Source organism: Lethenteron reissneri, chromosome 28 (genome assembly GCF_015708825.2).
Source record: "Lethenteron reissneri isolate LAM-NWPU_2019-01 chromosome 28, ASM1570882v1, whole genome shotgun sequence".
NCBI classification, from domain to species: domain Eukaryota; kingdom Metazoa; phylum Chordata; class Hyperoartia; order Petromyzontiformes; family Petromyzontidae; genus Lethenteron; species Lethenteron reissneri.
The window spans coordinates 3,613,365-3,629,853 of NC_083806.1; the positions used below are offsets into that span (position 1 = coordinate 3,613,365).

The 16,489-nt window shown below is 51.3% G+C and overlaps 1 protein-coding gene across 11 annotated transcripts in view; it reads right to left on the bottom strand.

Moving 5' to 3' along the window:
- RIMBP2 (RIMS binding protein 2) overlaps positions 1-16,489 on the bottom strand; it is a 96,811-nt gene that overhangs the window by 42,092 nt on the left and 38,230 nt on the right. Inside the window, exon 1 of one of the 11 annotated variants that reach the window (XM_061561829.1) lies at positions 10,983-11,212. The exons of the other annotated variants lie outside the window; for them this stretch is intronic. The gene's annotated coding sequence lies outside the window, so the exon portion shown is untranslated. Of the gene's footprint in view, positions 1-10,982; positions 11,213-16,489 lie in introns of those variants that run through there. 11 annotated transcript variants of the gene reach the window in all.

The window sequence follows — 16,489 nt, forward strand, 5'->3', positions numbered from 1 at the left end:
ACATGTCACGGAAACACAGTTTGACAAGTAGCTTGAGCTACGTGATTGAAACGCTGCCAATGTATTTCTTATACACTTGAAGTTGTTTTGTTTTTTTTTGCTTACCAAGGCACCCACCAACAAAATGTGGCATCGTCCAACGTTTCAGGAGTTGTTGTTGTTGTTGTCTGCGCGAAATGCGACATTTCCAGAATGTGTTCGGCAAAAAACATCGGCCAGGGCGTCGCCGAGCGCCACGTGCTGGTTTCATGATTTTGGGAAGACCGGGAGCCGAGCGGTCGAAATGGAATCATCACAGCGCCGGCGGGTGCTGCTTCCGACGTCGCTGCTGAACGCTCACCCCGCTCACTCCGAGCAGCGCTCTACCGGCGTCTTCTCATTACCCCTCCTTGTTTGCACGGAACTCCGTGGTTTAATAATACTCGTGTCAAAGCACCGCATCCAGAAGTATTTCAGCGCACTGTCTCATTAGAGGCTTACGCGCAACATTTACGAGGCGCTCGGAGTAAAAACCAGCTATCTCGGTTCGAGGATAAAAACGCAATTTTCAAGTTTTATGAAGTGTGTTGGTATTTTGTTTTGCTTTTCACGGTCTTGCAAAATGTATACCAATGCGATAATAATATAATTGCCGATTAAAAATATATATAATTCCGGGTTACAGTCAGAGCAGAGCTTGGAGGTCGCCGCGTTGTCTGCTGAGCAGCGGCGGCGTCGGCAACAGTGGCAGCAGCAGCGGCAGCAGTAGTGGCAGTAGTGGCAGCAGCAGTGGCTGCAGCAGTGGCAGCAGTGGTGGCAGCAGCGGCGGCAGCAGCGGCAGCAGTAGTAGTGGCGGATGCCGGCGGAGGAATAGAGGCGTTGGCAGCGAGGACGCGCAGTGGTGGTGGTGGCATCAACGGCTTTGACCACGATGATGAATGACATCTTGACCATTATCTTAACCCAGCAACACCTCACTGCATTTGAAAATTATTTTTTTATGGAGGGCTCCTGCATCGGGACGTTTGGGCAATCCCACTGAAAAGCAATTGACTAAAATTGCCATTATATTGGGATCGATTTACATAGGCGAAAGAAAACAAACCAGCGCTGAGTATGCACGCAGTAACTCCATTTCTATCGGGAGTGCTCTACACTACCGTCACGTGCTTCTCCGCTTCAGCAACCAAAAAACCCCGCTGTCAAAATCCTCCCGTCAACTTTCACTCAGCGGGAGGAACTCGCCTCCCGCGGCCGTCTGCACTGCGAAGACCCTTCCGTTGTTCAAGTCAAATCTCAAGCCCTTCTCCTGATCTGCCCACGACCGCCTCTTTGAAGAGCCTTCAACTGCTATCCTATCACAAAGTTGTCTCTGGGCTGCTCAGCGCGCTGCCCCCAAACTCCCCGCCCTAATTACGAACGCGCTAAAAACCCCACGCGTTCTTCCGAGATGTGCGTGCCACCACGATGTGAGTAACGCGTCTCGAGACGCAGTCACAATCAGGGTCGCCGCCTGTATATAATCTGCATGCAAAGTGAATGTTTCAGATGGGTCCTTTCAGCTCTACGCTGACTCTTTAAGCATCTTAAAAATAGCTTGTACGACTTGACACCATTGTCCCCAAACACCTCGTTTGCCAGAGCACGTGACTTCAAAGCGCCTGACTTTCGTGCGTCATCGTTGTCCATATTTTGTAACAAAAACATCTAAATCTGTAACGCTATTCACAGAAACCAACTGTGGTGTCGCCGATATCGGGTGTGCAGGCAGTGCAACTGCACCGAGGTCCATGTTCCGCACGAGTCCAGGACAGGGGGCCCAATGTCATTCCTTGCGCCAGGGCCCGTGGCAATCTCGCCACTCTACATCACTGCATCCACATTGCACGAACTCTTGTTACCTTCCTCCACGCCTCTGCTGCAGAAATGGTCTCCACTAGAGGGATCTCTACAGAGCCCTTCTAGAGGGTGTTTGGCTTGCTCTTCCACGCTGGACAGATGTCTCGGCAGAGGCGGCAGGTTCCCACGCTTTACCCCAACACACGTGACCTGCCGATCGACTTACCGCGGCGAACGCATTTGTACCGCTGGGTGGACAGAGGCAGAAGGTCGGACGTAAGGAAGCTGCAGCGTAGTTTACACTGCCACGCCAGGAGATCAAATCGAACGAGCGACCTATGGATCGCGTGTGCTAACAATTACACCACAGCAGCATCCCTAATTGTATTGCACTCTCTTACATGCGCTTAACGGAGCGACTGGAAAGGTCGCACTCGAGAGCGGTCGGTGCATTCAACGTTCCGTCGCGGGCTCCTCCCGACGACGTGCGATGCCCTTCCGTTTAAAGGGACGCGCGCCGAGCGGAGCTGCGAGCCGCACGGAGAGACCGACTCCACGGGCGTTGCCCTCCGATGGCTAAGCTCGGCCACTTCTCCAGTCTCATTTGCTCGCCGGACACGCTCACCCAGCAATGCATCTTCATCGCTGCTCCGCATCTTCATCGCTGCTCCGCATCTTCATCGCTGCTCCGCATCTTCATCGCTGCTCCGCGGATATCCACATTGGTCCGCGGAGAGAGAGAGAGAGGAAATTACGGCGAGGAGGCACCGATTGGTGGCGAGAGAGGTAGCGGGCCATTGTTTGGAAATTAGTGTCTTTGGTAGCTACGTTGAGATAACTGAGAGACCCGAGGCTTGGGCGCATGTGTGAGCCACACAAATGTGCACCGCTTCATGAATGAGAACGAAAAAAACGTTTCTTGTTGGTGGATGCTCACTCTCAGATCCATGTTACATTTCGTGCGAAAGTGTCAAAAAGAACAAAAACCATGGTGTCTTGCTGTAAGCACGAGGGGCGGAAGGGTTGACCCCAACAACCCGCACCCTGCATCCCCGTGATTCGATTGCCGCATCTCGCCGTGCGGATTGATGACGGTGGGGGCCCAGAAGCTTCTCAGGATTCCGTTCGCCACCGATGTTGGCCATGGCTGGGAATCACACTCAGGATCTGGCGTCATGACACAATGCGAAAACCACCGCATCGCCACTTTCCCCCTCAATGAGCTTTTACGGCTCTCATTAATTCTAAACGAGAAGACAGGCGAGGAAATGAAATTCAGCATCGTCAAATGTTGATCCTGGCGATCTGATGGACTGATCCAATTAAGGGATGAAAGTCGGAATCTAGAATTGATCATGTTGTCAACATGGTGGTGAACAAAAAATAGTTGAGAAACTGGCGCCACGCCACGTCCAGTATCCCTCTCGCTATGGCTGTGGATGACAGCCACGTGCCATCGACAGCAGTCGATCAGCGACCGGGAGAATATTCCATGAGAAATGAATCCCTGGCCAAGCTCATTATATTGCTTGGAATTCCACGATCGCCGGCGGAGGTCACGTCATCTCACACGAAACGCCTCTGCAATCAGACAATCAGGCTCCCCTGATCAGCCCTTCATCACAGCCTCACACCGTCCATCACAGTCCCATACCATCCACCACGGTGAATGGTTTTGAGCTTACGTTTGTTGTCCTTCCCCCGCCCCTCCTATTAGCACGGTTGGCTACGTACGGTGCGAAAAAAGTTACACATACATCCAGTCCTATACCATTCACCAGGCCCACACCATTCGTCAGTGCCACATCAACCGTCAGGCAGAAAATCCTCAAAGTTGCTGGAGATCAGGTATGGCCCAGACTCACATTAAATCACATTTCACCGCTTGGAAATTCCACAACTTCGGGAACCTCGTGATGCAACATTTCAAAGCCACCCTCATCATTCATGCAGAGTGTCTTACTGAAGGGGAGCGTGTCTCCCTTATCAAGAAATATGAATAAATTAATTAAATCATAATGTGAGTCCTAAACGGTTGATGCAGAAATTAATTCAATCAGAATGTAAGCCCTAAATGGTTGGCATTGCATAACCCACGTTTATGCTCGAACGGTTACACAAAGCTTTAAAGCATCTGACGTGTACGTCTGAAGTCATGCAACTGACCAGCTGCTCACAAGCAAACACAAACACTAAACTAGCAACTGCTAGAGACCGTGATGAGATTAACGAACTCACCTAACGAGTATTCCTGGGTCTTTCGGTAAAGTCACGTAGATAGGTTCAAAGAAAATAACAAAAAAACTACGACGTTTCGATCGCAATACAAGCAATCGTCATCATTTTTTTCTCCAGATGACGATTGCTTGTGTTGCGATCGAAACGTCGTAGTTTTTTTGTTATTTTTTGTTATTTTCTTTGAACCTATCTACGTGACTTTACAGAAAGACCCAAGAATATGAATTCCTGCAAGTCACGAAAGCTTTAAGTCAAGATTCACCTAACGAGCTGACTGTACAGCAAGAGCTTCTTCCCCGAGCAGCAGGGCCTGACCAGGGGCCCAAACCGAAACATTGAACAAAGGAGCTTACGAATTGTGGCTTAGCAGCCGAATAAAACCAGCAGCCACCTGAGCCACCCATCCAATTCATTCGGGCCAAGATACACCGGAGCAGGTTAAAGCCAAGTTGCTGGCAGCTTTGTCACTGGCAATGCACTCACAAGGGACGGCTGGCAAGTGTCCTAGAGACGTCCACGGAGGAGACGGAGCAATGAAATCAGCTCGCGCGTAGCTGCCAGGTAAATTCTTGGATCGCAGGATCGTGAGAGAAGGGGAGACCTTTATCCAGCAGTGGACTGCCCACAGCTGAGGACGATGATAAACACATTCCTGCGGAGAAAACTGGTAGGAACGTTGGGTTGCTCGGTCAATGGCCAGGGTCAACGGCTGCGTGGTGTATTCCGCAAATATGCCCGACTGTGAGGGCGGGCACAAGCCGGCGTGAGTAGGTTAAACGTTGAGTATTATAGGGGCACCACCGGGTGACTAGCCCCTCCCTACCCAGCCCCACCCAGCCCCACCCTCCCCACCCAGCCCCACCCTCCCCACCCAGCCCCTACCCTGCACGACGGACATAATAATCCCCTGTGGGCTGGTGTAACCAGGAGGTTCCTACCAGTATGAGTCCAGCTTACATTTCATCTAAGCAACTATGGCCACTTGGTACGGCGATGGCAAAGAGCGACGGAGTTGTGTCTGGCCAAGGAGAACAGAGTTGATTGAAGAGTGGGATGGATGCCCCCCAACGATCATCTGATTACATAACACGACCACGGGCACTCATGTGACATGTGTCTGTGATCTGATTGGAAGCGGCCGTCTTAGTTGTCCACGAGGAGGAGCAGCGGTCAGATTTTGCCTGTGTTTGGGAAAAATAAATCTACTTAATTCTCTTGTAAAATCGTGCAGCAACCATTGCCGCCTTACAAACACACACCAGCTGCATCGCCCTAAAATGTCACCCCGAGTGATCGGTGGTGTTAAAAGTGAATTGTTTTGTTTTACAATCAAGGCACCTTGCTCTCTGCTTTTAAAAAGAAGCACGCAACAAATTGCATGATTAACATTTGCGAAATGGCAGACGAGAAGATTGAGCCGTGCTGCGCGCACACACCGATCACCACCACGAAGAGGATGAGGAGGAAGGCTGCCCCAAACTTTGTCCAGGAGACGAGCTGTCGCACCCATTTATTCATTACTCCCGTCGTGCCCCGCCTAGACGGGTTGACCCTTCGCCTCTTGTCAGTCGCGATCGCGGATGCATCGCTCCGACATCTGAATCGAGATGCCAGCTCCCCTCCTCTTATCCTTGCCGTGCAACCGTGGTGCTCAGAATACGCCGCACGCACGGAATGCAACCCCCGCATCCCTTGCTCCCTCCCTCCCCCCCATGCGCTCTCTTTTAGGCCCAAAGCCCTTTCGCTGCAGATGCTACAGAGAAGGCTTTAATCAGAGCCACTTAAAATAAAATTGTAGTCCTGTATTGCCGCTTTATTACATCGCAGCACCGCAAGAGATTGGGGCGGATTGGTGGGGAGCTCTTCATCATCCCGCAGTGGATTGACCGAGGCCGATGCTGAATTTACAGATTGCCGTTGCACGAATATTTATAACATGCAGCCCTTGGTCAATCCACTGGCGGATGAAGGCATCCCAATGCCGTGTCATTTTGTGAGGGGTTCTTTGACTATACTTCACCATTCTGGTTAAGGGTTGGCGTGCGTTGGTGAAGGGCTGAGGATCGGTTCAGATACGTCTCGCCACTGATGTTAGCCGTGGCCAGGAATCGAACTCAGAGAATGGGTTCATTGCGCAGTGCGCTAACCTCGGCGTCACCACTCTACCCACCCCCCACCTACAGTAATTAGATCCTATTGTACTCTTAGGTTTTTTCGGTGAAGTCATATAGGTAAAAATAAATAATAATAATAGATAACTAATAAAATAATATAAATAAAATATTAACTTTATTTATATTATTATGTCTATTATTTTTATTTTTATTATTTATTTTTACCTACGTGACTTTACCGAAAAAATCTAAGAGTATGAATCTTGCAGTCACGAAAGCTTCAAATCTAGAATTAGATTCCATTGTGATAAACGTACAGTACTATTATCTTCTCGATTGACATTGCACGAATATCAATATTAAAATTAATTCTAATATGTTTAATCAGCATGGAGCTCCAGTGAGGCCCACTTAATGTCCGGATACTTTATTATTATTCATTTATTTTGCAGGCTGGCTGGAGATTTGTGTCACAACATTGTCTGCAGAGCGCGACTATATTTAAAATTACCCGAATGTAAATATGTTTCTATTTATTTTCAAGGTTTGAATACATACTTTTAAAACGTGGACTTCCACGACCAGTATTGTGGTTCATAGTGAGTTTATTCTGTGTTGCATCGTGTATGTGTCATGTGAATGTTTAACGAAAGCCCTCCACCACCCGACAGAGCCAATCGACTCGAGTTGTCACTTCATGGACAATTAAGCCAATTGATATTTTAATAATTGTATACCCGACGTTTCGCTGGGGATTACATCCAGCATCAGGCGTTAGCAAGGCTCATGTAAATCTTCGGTGAAACGTCGAAGAAAAACTCTCAAAACACGGATTGCTTTTCAACATTTCGGATTATCTGAAAGCAACAAAAAAAACACATCACTTGGCATATTTGCCCATGGACGTGCCAACTTCATTTGATTGTCTCCTCTGTCGGGTGGCGGAGGGCTAAAGTCAAACAATGGCATTTTACCCTGCACGAGAATCGGACTCAACTAGGAACTCGTTATGAATCACAACGCACGCCGGGGAAGGTTTTCCCGGTTGCGCAGAGCAGCTCTCGGCGTTGTGGCACGCGTCGTTCCCCACGACGTCCGACGTTTCACCCCTCCCCACCACCACATTCGTGAAGCTTTTCCAGCAACCGAGGCTTTTTCATGAACTCTGAAGCTCCCGGCGCATGCAGAGAAACGTCGGACATCGCGCCGAACAACACGCACCGAGAGCTACAAAACGCACAAGCTAATTGAAAATAAATGTACCAGATAGGTCGATTGGAAGAATTCAACATCGGCACTTATGAGCTGCACTTGCAACAATCGATAGGAATCAATGGCTGCATTACCTTTCTTGAAAAGTACGCTCTTGCTAAAGGCCGGTCGACACCAAAGCACATCCATTCTTTTTTGTTTGGGTTACCGATGGCGAAAGAGCAGTTGTGAGAAAATTCAAGCGACTGCTCCTCCACGGCTCGATGCCCCCCCCCCCCCCCCAAACCTTGCTGCTAATTACGCCCCATCGGGACACGGGAACATCGCTCGTCACTGCCTCTGCCGAGGTTGCAGCGCGCTCTCGCTGCGTTTCCACGACTCCGTAACAACGGACCCGGCCAGCCCCCCCGTTCACGGTTCGGCAGAGGTCGCAACCGGGTACCCGATACCCGTACCCTACCCAATACCCTGCTACCCGTACCCGGCCGGGTACGGGTACGGGTACCCGTTTGCGACCCTGGTGCGGCCGGGTACGGGTACGGGTAGACCGTGAGTCACTGGTGAGTAACTGTTTGTCACTCATTTCCCAACGTCTTGTCTCTTCTCACAATTCAAGTTCCTAGAATCAACCCACCCGCGCCTGCAACATGGCTTCATCCCAGAGGTCGCAATCAGGTACCCGATACCCATACCCTACCCGTACCCAGCCGGGTACGGGTAGGATACGGGTACGGCCGGGTATGGGTACGGGTACCCGTTTGCGACCCTGGTGCGACCGGGTACGGGTAAGGAATCAAAACCCGTTTGCGACCTCTGTGGTTCAGGCAAGATGGACCGGGCCCTCGTGATCCCCCCACGGGCCGTCGCACCGGCGAAGGCGAGCGGAGCCGTAGCCGCGTGCCCCGTGCGGGCTGTGCCGACGAGCTACGGCGCGGTTGACCTCGCTGGCGATGTTGCGGGGTCAAACGCGCAAGAGAGAACAGTGGTCAGCGGCGCTAAATCAGAAGGGGGGGGGGGGAATAGATTGTTCATAATTTATTTGATCTTAGGGAAGTGTAAGCTAACCATGGCATGCATTAAAACCCTGTTAATTCGATGTTACGTACGACAATCGCGATGCCGCTAAGAAGGGGAGCATGGGAAGAGAATTGGTTCAAACGAGCAAATACCACGCTAGTTTTGGCCTTCTCTGTTTCATCAGCAGTCAGACTGAGCTAAACGAACACTGCTTCGGCAGGCAGAGTAGCGGGGGGAGCTGAGCCAACGGAGCCAGAGGTTTTGAAGAAACGACATCGCGGCACGACCTGGGTCTGGATTCCGCTGCGAGACGTGGGAGCATCCGTACACAACCCCCCAAAGTGCCGTACGCGAACCGCTGCCTAGATAGCTCTGCACACTCGTGTTTTCAGAGCAAAACGCTCACCTCCCGAGGTTAAATCTGCAAAGCAATCTCATCGCACCTCACAGGCGCCATTAAAACACACACCGCCACCGCAAATTGACGGATTGGTATTTTAAGACGTTGCGCTCACGGCGCCTGGCGGACAAACAAGGGCGGCGGAGATTTACGGGCTCAGCCGTAAACGCGAGGACGTACCGAGTGAGGCCCTATCGCCATCTCCCGTCGCTCCCCCAGGGCCGGATTAAGGCACGCGGCTGCAGCCCAGGGGCCTCCGCCAGCTGTATGGCCTCCAGAGATTAAGTGAAAAGTTGTTTAATTCGTGAATGCTGCATTTTATTTGTTGTTAGCCTTGTAAAATTTTATTTTTTATTTTTCCTTAAATTTGTTTTCCCTTTGAAAATATTACTGGGGCCTCACAGTACCTGTAGTCCAGGGGCCTACAAAATATTAATCCGGTCCTGCCCCCCCCCCCCACCGCTGCCGCCTCCACAGGGGTCCGCTCCACTCTCGCCCCGCCGCAGTGGCACGGGAGGGCATCTTAATCCACTGCGGAAGCTCATGGCCCCGGGACTCGGTTATGGTGCTCTAATGGGCACCTTGCGGAGGATGCTCCATCCGTTTGTGGGTTTCTTCTTTCTCTCTCTTTAATTTACAGCCCCTTTGGCCAATCGACTGCTAGGTGAAGGCCTCGCATATATTTTGTGTTGAAACTAGTCAGCGCTGGTCAGCGCTGGTAAGTGAAAAGAGGGTGGCAGGGTCCGGTTTAGATATTGCTCGCCGCTGACGTTAGCCGCGACGGACGGGATATTTAAACTCGAAACTCGGATCGCTCGGTTTACAGCGGTGAGCGATAACCACTGCGCCACCTTTCCACCCTCAGTTTTGTTGATATGGTCTTAAATGTATCCACTGACTTTACATATTGTCAAACTATGACATGTAAAAACACATTCTTATTGAACAGCAAAGCCGCAATCATAAGATGCACATCATTCTGGGCTTCTCGTTCCGTGTTTTTTTCTCTCTTCCAAATGCACTGTGGTGTATATATATACATGCGTGGACAACAATTGTCTTGTGAAGAGATCAGAATATTGATTTATACTGGAGGAATCCGATGAGCTATAAAGCTCTTTTGCCACAGATGTCCTGCAGTCTCTGGCCCGAGTGGTTTTTTTTGGATCCCGTTGCGTTGCCGTCTTCAGCTGGAGGAGGAAGTGCTTCAATCCGCCTTTATTGGCTTGCGCTACAACAACCAAAAAAAAACCTCGTGGCTGAAAAAATACGACTCATCTCGCACTTAATTTGGCGGCGGAGACGGCAGACAGTGGCTCGCGGTCGTGAATCCCGTCTCTGAGTGATTAAATGAAATCCGTGGATGGCTGACGGCTTCCAAGCGACATTCCTTTCTGACGGAATATTAATCTTAATAAAATATAATAAATATATAAAGCAACCCTCCATGCCGTATCTCCACATAAAAGTAAAACGTTGTTGGCCTTCCGGACTGAAGCCGAGCGAGCAGCGTTTGTTGGAACGCAAAAACGAGGGCCTGTGATGACCTGGGTCTCATCAGCTGATGCAGGCCCTATTAAACGTATCGTGCTGTGTCAGATGTTGTTGGTTCGTGCCCCCTCTCATCACCAAGGGCTACTCAGCACAAACAGCGCTGTATAAAACCTCACCGAGCACTGTAGTGGGGCATTCTATATCTCCACATAAAAAAAAACAAGACATGTATTCAGTCAATCGGCTTACTGGCCTTCTAGAAGAATCCAACAGCATTTGTTTAAACATGTAAACTCTATATTAGGCTTTGATCTTCCAGATCTCATCAGCCGATTTCGGCTTGCTTTATGAATATTGCTTGTTTTTCAAATGTCATTGGTGAGAGCACTCCCGTGAAAACAACACGGCCCTGCCCAAGCAAAAACAAAAGCCAGCTCGATATGTCGCCAACGTTGCCAAAGCCGTTTTGATGCCACCGCTGCACATCCTCGCCGACGCTCTCTGCCCTCCGTCAGACCTCGCAGCTGCTGCTGCTGTTGCTGCAGAGGCAACAAGCAGCGACCCCCACGATCTGCCCTCACGGTGTCCCAACATCTGGCCCGAGGTCTTCCCCACGGTCACCAACAACGCAGTGCCAAACAATATTAAACCATCGCTGAATTCGCTCTCTCGCTCGCTCGCTCGCTCACCCCAAGCTGCCCGTCTCGCAGGGGGGAGGGAGCTGTGGCCAGGACGGCGCTTTGATGCGATGAACCTTGGAACCCGGAGGTCAGCAAGCGGCCTCCGTCACGCCGGCGTGATATAGTGCCACGTGGCGCAGAGGAATCAATCCACCATTCGCTCCGCTCATAAGGCACCCGCCGTTTCACGCGGGGCCCTCTCGACAATCCATCGTTCGCCTGTGGTGGCAGCGGCGGTGGAGAAAATGAATTACTCAGCAGCGCCGGACTCGATCGCTCTACCCGCGGGGAAACGCTGAGCTCATGCAACGCCTGATGATGATGATGATGATGGTGACGATGATGTTGAATGGAGGAACAGCAGCAACGTTTTGCAGGATGATGTGAAGATCTGCTTCGGGTTTTTTCGGGTTGCACCCTGTTTTGTCGGACAATTCTATCCAGTTCTTGAAGAAGCTCGCAGCGCGTGAAGCGAAACGTTGGACCTCGCGTCGAACAACACGTGGCGCAGCCCGGGGAGCTACAACGCACGGCCACGAAAACCTACGCAGTCCGGAGCAAGAGGTGAACGTCTTTATCTCGTCAAGACCATAGGTGAGATGCGGAGTGCATTTTAGAGACGTGCGCACCGGATTCGAACCGTGAACATCTGCAACAAGCGGCGAAACGCGCCACGTCGCTGTCCAAGCAGAAAAAAAGGTGCGGCAGAGGCTGCCGCCCCACAACGCAGCGGTGCGACGCTGTAAGCGATTTGCTTGCTGTGCACGGTGCAGGCACGTGCACACAATGGCACACGTGACGTTGTGTGCACGTGCCATTGAGGGGAAAACGCACTCGTTATTTTAACGGAAAAACGAGGATGCTAGCGATGTTATTAGCACCCCTTTGCTGTCGTAGAATAGAAATGATGTTAAATGTACATTGTGGGGCGTATGGAAAAGAGTGTAGGATGGTGGTGATTATTATTAATATCATTTGCTGTCGTAGAATAGAAATGATATTCACGTTGTGAAGTGCGCGAGATGGAAAGACTGATAATATAATGATACAATTAATATACATTCAGCGTCGGCGGATGGAAATGATATTACATCTCTTGTAGGGTGGGGGCTGGGGGAGGGGGTGCGGGATTATGAAGGGGGTGATTACGCAACACTGTCGCTCGGTGGAGCGAGGGCGAGGGCTAGCGCCGCGGCGAGGCCGCCGGCGTGGGGGTCGTGGGGGTCGTGGGGGTCGTGGGGGTCGTGGGGGTCGCTGCCCGCGCGGTGCCCACCCGCGTGTGTCGGGGAATAATTCGGAGCGGCAAACATTTAAATTTAGACTTGAAGCTTTCGTGACTGCAGGAATTCATATTCTTGGGTAGATAGGTTCAAAGAAAACAAATTATTTTTTTGTTTTTTTTGTTATTTTCTTTGAACCTATCTACGTGACTTTACCGAAAGACCCAAGAATGTGAATGGGTTTTTTGCTTTAATTTTTCATTTAATTAAATTTTGTTTTTATTTTCTATCTACGTGACTTTACCGAAAGAACCGAAGAATACGGCAAACATTTCGCGCGTGTCTCCAGCTACAGCGAGGGTAGAAGCACAGCCGCCGCACTGCCTCGCTCGCGCCAGTGACGCCAGTGCCGCCAGAGCGGCTTTTCCCCCACGCGGCTCTGGTGGAGGGTGGCACGTTGACTGGCATCTTCCCCGCCTGCTTGAGGTGTTGGAATGTGTGGGAAGTGCCCCACGCTTTACCCGCCCCCCCTCACCGCACATGGCCTGCCGATCGACGAACTGTGGAGGGGGGGTGGGCGGTTAAAAAAAAACGTTTCCGTCGATTTCACTGCCGTGCCGGGAGGTCGAACCGATGACCTCTGCGTTGCAAGTCCGGTGCAAGAACCGATACACCACGGCCGCGTCCCTCCCTGGCTTGAGAACCAGGGATTGATATCAGCCGAGTTTGTCCAGGTCATGACCTGAAAACGATTTCCACACCCGGCATACCACGTCCGGTGTCCCTCTCGCCGTGGCTGTTGCTACTCGTCACATTGCCACCGTCCTGGAAAATACTGAGAAATGAAACGACGTCCGATGAACGATGTACGGTTACGGGAAAATAATCGGGGCTATGCGATTTCATCGTGGCAGACTACTCGGAGAGATGATCTGGCCAGAGACATGTTTCACATGAGCAGGAGTGGAGGAGGGGGGGGGTGTTTATGAATGCCGGGTGTTTCTGAATACCGAACCTCAAACTGATAGACATGCGCATAAAGAAATACAAAGACCCCCCGTGTAGCCTTAACAGATTTTTAGGGTAAGTGCTGTTAGCGAGCAGCACCTATGAAGACCTGAACGGTACACGAGGGGGTGGGTGGCCAGCACCACGCCCGACCGCCTTTGTCTCCCTAGTGGCGATGTTTACTATACACCGCACCAGGTACTCATTGAGGCTGAGTCGACCTCGGTGACGCCCAGGACCGGCTCGAATAATCGTCACCGGTGTTGGCCATGAGCGGGAATCGAACTCATAGCGCAGCGCACTCACCGCTACGCTACCGCTCCCCACATAAACAAAGACATGAACACGAACACACACAAACCCACCATACATGCGTGCAGATACAAAAACGCATGACATTATACGCACTGTAGATGCGACTAAATATAGAAGTACTGCGTCCCCCCCTACGGGAGAGACTGAACAAGCTCGCGAAGCCAGTCCATTGAGGGAGCCTCCATCGTAACAGAAGGGGGGTGGATTTGACTGCGCAAGGCGGCAGCGGCGTCGTGCGCGGTGCAAACGCTCTCGGTGGCCAGCGTCGTCCAAACGCTACCCGCGTGTGGCTCAGTGGTATCGGTGAGCTGTGCAATTGAGTCTAGTTACTGACGTTGGTGGGCGGTGTGGTGAGTTGAGTGCTGGTGTTGGTGAGCGGTGCGGTGAGTTTAGTACATGGACAGACAAACACACCATTGGAACCTCCTTTGCCAGTAGCAAAGTATGATTTTAAAAAATGTTTACCCTTTTATCTGGCAACAAAACTGACACCTTTTTTTTACAAGGAGTCATGTTTGCATTGACCACAATACTTGCGGTCGGAATGCAAACAATAAACACAACTCTGATAATGTATGGACTGTCCTTGAAATTGATTGGTCCACACCCGAGACGGCTTTTCTTAGAGCCTAGTCTTACATGGTGTTGGACCAGATGACGCCAAAAGGCGCACAACTCAAAGACAATGCACCATCAGAGTATGAGAGCTCGGGGTAAGCAAACACAGTCAGTCATTTCCATTTCATTTCATTCCGCCAGGAGGGTGCGTACACACAGTCTACGAGACTGCTTCTCAATCGCTAAAACGGACCGTTATAAAAGCTCACATTTAACAACAACAACAAACAACTCCAAGATACTCGTGCGTTCTAAATACGAGAGCCATTTCCAGCCGTTGATAATGAGGAGTACAACCACGCCTAATCCACTACACCGACACGCGTGCTCGCAAATTACCCACCCCAGCGGGAGCGGGGCTACGAAATACACCGCGGCAAAACAAAATCACGGGAAATCTTTTCTTGAAACGAAGCCAGCCTTGACGCTCCCCCACCACCACCATCCACAATTTAAATTCGGCAGCGCGGCGTGACAGCTTTTACAACTGCGTGCGGAACAGCTCTCGCACTAATAACGCTGCTCTACAGCCAAAATGCTTCCGAAATAAATGTCGTCCAACTTTACTAATTCTGGGTCACTGATAATGAGAATTATGCTTAGAGTTGTTGATTGGCTCTAGTTTTCAAGATATGCTACTGGGTCATTATATAGGACCCTTGACTTGGGAATGGCGGAGGATAAGTGAGTTATAAATGGAAGGGATCTCAATTTAAACCAGAAATTACTCAAATACATCTTTGACTGCATATATGAATACATGTATGGCTGGGTTTGGACAGTACTTGCTTTTTGGGAAAAACAATGAATTATGCAATCTGAACCTGGTATTGCGGCATACATGATATGAATTATTATAATAATCCAAATGTATAAGGCGCATTGAATCCTAGGATCCCAATGCGCCAATGCGTGAAACAAAAACAGAAGCAGGGGAAAACCGACCAAACGAAAGAGAGGGACGGCCCATTTTAAAGTGATGGCTTTTCAAAGCAGACTTGAATATATCTACCGACTGATTTCCCGGTTTCAAGTGGCAAGGCTTTCAATCGTGCTCGCTTCAATAACAAAAAACAACGCAAAACGCTAGAAACAAAATCACCGGCGCAACGTGTTGGTCAGGTGCAAGGGGTGCGCAGCAATCACCGCGGGGTAGTGCCGTCGTGCGCCGCCTGGAGACTTGGTCTCGGATTTCTCACCCCTCCCCCCCCCCTCTTCACCCGGTGCCCGTGTTCGGTAGCAGGGCGACCCACGCAGAGCCCTGCACACGGCCATCCCAATGCGTCTCCCAGCAGGAGGTCGCCACCACCACCACCACCCCCCCGGCAACTGCTGGGTCTCTAATGAGCGTGATTTCAATGCGCCTCCAGAACGCGGCACAAACCGAGAGCGGCGGTAATTAAGGGACGCACCGGCTTGCACCAGCGCCATCGGGGGGGGGGGGGGGGAGCTGTGCACCTCCTGCGTGGAGTGCAGCCACGTCGACGGCTATTCGAACGCAACTCTCGGAGAGAGAGAGGAAGGGGCCGAGCGGGCGGGGGGGGAGCGGCTGATTGTATGACTTGCAGCGTGGAAGAGCGATCATTTTGTGCAATTCGCCATCTGCCACCCATTAATACGGCACCACCGAGGCGAGAAGCGGCGCAACTGTTTGTCTTTTTTGTTACTTAGAGCAGCCCGATCGGCACGCGGCCCCCGCACGGCCAAGGGCCCCCGCTCGCCGCCGTCACCAATCACCGTCGAGAGGGCCCCGACGCGAAATGCGGTGGCCCCTGCTCGGCACGGCTGCGCCGCGCGCGGTGGTTAAAGAGACGCGCCGAGGATGATTTGGCATGCAGGCCGCGTGATTAATTATTCGCGGCAGGGAGAGAGCTGGGACTTTCCGCGAGGATAAGAAGAACAATTAGGCGAGCGGCAAGCGCCGCGATTGCTAATAGCGCGCCCTGCACGCACGCCTCTTTGCTAACGCTGCACGGCAGTGCCGTACAGCTCTAAGATGTACTTCACGGGTCGTACCCACTGAGTGTTTGTTTCGGCATTGGGTACGACGTTTCGCTCCACGTGCTGGGTGAGAGCGTTTCCCCTTGCAGGTCGATCAGATAGCTTTGGGCCAAGCGGTGTTTGTTGAGCACCGCTCGTGCCCTGCGTGATGTGATAGCAGGATGGTGTGGCCGGGCATTGTTAGCCAGCGTTTGTCTCCCCAGCAGAGCTGTTGGCACACCTTCACTATGAGCTGCACTGAACTGTTTTCGGCCGAGTCAACCTAGAGAAGGCCCACTACCACTGCTGAACACGAAATTAAGCTTAATTCTACAGCAATGGTTCCAAACCTTTCTGGACCCACGGTCCATTGCT